This window comes from Pygoscelis adeliae, unplaced genomic scaffold (assembly GCF_000699105.1).
Source record: "Pygoscelis adeliae isolate BGI_AS28 unplaced genomic scaffold, ASM69910v1 Scaffold4, whole genome shotgun sequence".
Classification (NCBI taxonomy): Eukaryota; Metazoa; Chordata; class Aves; order Sphenisciformes; family Spheniscidae; genus Pygoscelis; species Pygoscelis adeliae.
This window is the reverse complement of record NW_008824986.1, coordinates 1315752-1319488: the sequence shown is the minus strand read 5'-3', so window position 1 is coordinate 1319488 and position 3737 is coordinate 1315752.

The following is a 3737-nucleotide window of genomic DNA, read 5'->3' as shown; positions in this document are numbered from 1 at the left end:
TCCCAAGTAACTGGCGAAAGGACGAGAGGAAATGGCCTCAAGTTGCGCCAGGGGAGGTTTAGATTGGACGTGAGGAAAAAATTCTTCACCGAAAGAGTGGTTAATCATTGGACCAGGCTGCCCAGGGAAGTAGTTGAGTCACCATCCCTGGAGGTATTTAAAAGACGTGTAGATGAGGCGCTTAGGGACATGGTTTAGTGGACATGGTGGTGTTGGGTTGACGGTTGGACTCGATGATCTTAGAGGTCTCTTTCAACCTTAATGATTCTATGATTCTATTCTATGAAATAAAGGGGCTACGAATGTCCAGAGGCTGGGAAGTATCCCCAGAGTAGTAGCGCTCCAGGTCTGCTCCCTGTCCTCTCTCTTGGTACCTACGTGGGCGCTGATCTGTGAGGAGGCTGCTGGAATAGCCCGGCGATGGCTGGCTTTGGGAAAGGATAATTCAATGCAAAAATTGGAAAAAACCAAACCTGTCTCCCATTTCTAAAAGGATGAACTCAGCAATCAAATCCTGATTTAAGCTCTTCCCTCAAATTACATGGACAGGCTTGCTTTGCACCCGGTATGTGTGATCCCATCCCCTTCCTGGCAGGGTTGGCCTTACCTGCATGACTCCCCTGGTGTTTCATGCTGCTGGAGCAAAGCCGGATCAAAGGCCCAGTCCTAGAAGATGGGGAGGCCACTTCCCATGTGCTACTGCCCTCTCCCCCTTCCTCTGCACCTTTGTGCCCAGCTCTAGCTTTTACAGAGGCAGTTTTCAGCTTTTCATGCCAGGCATTTGCATATATTTTACAGCACATACCCACTGCTGGGAAAAATCAATTACTTCAAGAGTACTCTCCTATTTTCCCCTATCATGTGATGTTTTCCCCCTTCAGGTATATTTGCACCAGACCTGCCGCAAAGAAAAAGATCTTGTTCCTGCCCTAACTCTGCTGCTCACAAGGCAAATGCCTCCATCCTGCCTCCAAGACAAAGGCAAAGCCTTCCCAGGCATTGCCAGCAGTAGGTTTGGCTGTCCTCTACTTGCCTTCAAATCGAGACAAAGTCACTGGCAAGGACAGCCCTCCACAGCATTGTTCCTGGACAATGAGAACTATCATCAGGTGAAATCCAGTTGTACACTAGAAGATCAGGGCCACCTTTCAAAAAAGGGATAAAAAGCTTCTGGGCCAGGGAGTTGGAGGTGCACCATCAAGTAAGATAAGATCAGTGGCAAAAACAGTGCCCAAAGCAAACAGGGGAGGTAAAAGGAGCCTTTGTGAAAACCTTGCATCCAACTCCAGGCAAACGGGAAGAAACTCCGAATGCTCAAAACTGTGGTCAGAGGGAGCCTTCTGCGTGCAGGTGCGCACTCAGCAGTGGCAAATATGTTGTTTTGATTATATTTCTCTGGCTGGCTGCAAACAGATGGCTGCAGTAAGAGCTGGTCAGTTTCAGAGAGGGTTTTGTCTTCTGCTGGTGATCTGTACAGCAGAGGCATGTGGGGAGGCTGGGGGCAGCGATCGGCCTGTCCTGGCTTCCTCCAGGCCCCCTGGCCTTTTCATCCCTGCGGGATGCCAGAGGGCTAGCGGGAAGGAAAAGGCATAGGGAAGGGGCTCTGTCCCACCTCTGCAGCTCTGAGACACCATGCAGGCAACGTGGGTATATAACTGTCTCTGCATCCTCCCCTCATCAGGTTTAATGCAACATCAGCCAGAGCTAATAGACATGCCTCTCAGTATGAAAACTCAAAGGATGGGTACGGCAGTGCTGCATGGGAAGACCTTAGGATGCCACAAGTGACCCTGCTCTGCGCTCGCCTGAACCCCGCGTAAGCCTGTGCCTCCTTGTCCTGCCCGCCGTGAGCGTCAGGGCAGGTTATCCTCTTTAACTTTGCAGTAGCCCTCGACAGGCTGGAAGAGCGGCAAAATCCCTCCCTTCAGCCTCCTCCAGAGTGTTGCTTTCCCTCCCGGGACAGCCTGAAGGCCCCCGTCCCTCGCGGCCAAGTCTGGGCAGCTGGAACGGTCCTGTTTGTCCCCCTACTGACAATGTCTGTGCCGCAAAGCTAAAGGAGACCTCTCCCAGCTGCAGCTCTTCCTGGCCTCAGTGCAGGAGGGAAAAACGTCCCTCTCAAACACCGAAAATAAAGAGATGATTCAGGACTTAACAATAAATGTCACCAAACTCACTGTGGAGTAATCGCTCCCAAGGAGACTCTGTGACTGTGCGTCTGGCTAGCAGCTATCTCTGCAAAACCCGAGGACGAGCATGCTCATCCTCTTCTGTATCAGCAGCCTCATGCACCACATTCCCTCTGCCCACAGACGCTGCCTGCACATCGTCCTCTGACCGCCCCAGTGGCAGCAGCATCGCTGCAGCCCTCCAGCTGTGTGGCTGGAGGCTGCGCTTCAGGGAAAGGCATTTTATTTTTGTGTCTTCTGGAGGTGAGGGATTGCTCTCTGCTAGACAAACCGTGTCGCCCATCCTTGGCACCTGCCCTGGGGCTCCCCGTTTTGCCCAGGTGATCTGGTCACCCCCGCGCGCCTCAGGAATCTCTGCCGCAGCCGAGGTGGAATCGGGTCAGTCCAGGGCAAAGAATTGCCTGGAAAAAAGAATTCAGACCAGTTCTTGGCAGCTTTTAAACATCAACACTAGGTATTTTATACCTTCTAAATAAAAGTTACTTTTAGCAAAAATCAACAGGGACCTGTTTTATTTATTCTCTCCCCAACAAACCTCATTTTTCATTTCCAGTTTTTCAGTGACATCAGCTTGAGAAGACCAGCTTCTGGCCGCTTCCCATAAACCACAGCACCAAAGTCACCTTATTTTTGTCAGGCTGGACCAGCCAGTCACGTGTATTTATAGGCAGTGCCTGTGTACATGCCAGCCCATAAACTGGTCACAGATCCCACCCGAAAAAGGGGTTCAGGAAAACCCCCAAGATGAAACGCAATGGTCTCTGTGATTCAGCTGATCTTTGTATCTGAAAGAAGAGCCACGGGGAACTGGTAGCGGGGGTCCGCTCTGTCCCGGGGCCCTGCCACAAGACTATTCTCCTTGTTCCTGGGTTTGAAGCGCCCCGGCTCCTTTTCCCCTGCACAACGCAGCAGGGCATGGTGAAAATCTCGCTTCCTACTTAACCTGCTGCCACACACAGGATGAGTTTGCCAGGCTCAGCATGCTCCGGCGGCGGCGTTCATCTTGCCTATCATCAGGAACCTACAAGTTAGGGCTCTCAAGCTCCAGGCTCACCCCAATGCAGGCGTTTCAGGGAACTGAAGCATGGCCAGGCTTGTGGCAGCCCCCAGCATGGGGGGAGCAGAGGCAAAGCCAGGGCTCTCCTTCCCCTTGGAGGAAACCCCTGCTCAGACACCTCCAGCAACTGCCTTTGGTTTTCACACGCTGCAAATCCCTACCTCTCCAGAACCAAGTGCGTGGCGGCCATTAAGAATTTTATAGAAATGCCATTTTGTGGGAATTCATCCCTTCTTGTGCTGTGATCCAGGCAGGGGCAACAAGGAGCTTAATCAGCTTTATCCAGCTTAGCCGGCTGGTTATAAGGATTGCAAAGACCTCTTTGGCAAGGCTCTGCTCCTGTGGCAGAGGAGCCTGCAGCTCAGTGGTGAGGTGGCACCTTTCTCTTACAGGACAACACGGAGAAGGGTTTTGTGGCATTAATCCTCCTGGGGTGGTAGAGAAGCAGAAAGGATGTCAGCAGTTGGGTTTTCCTCCAGAAAAGGAAGGGAGAG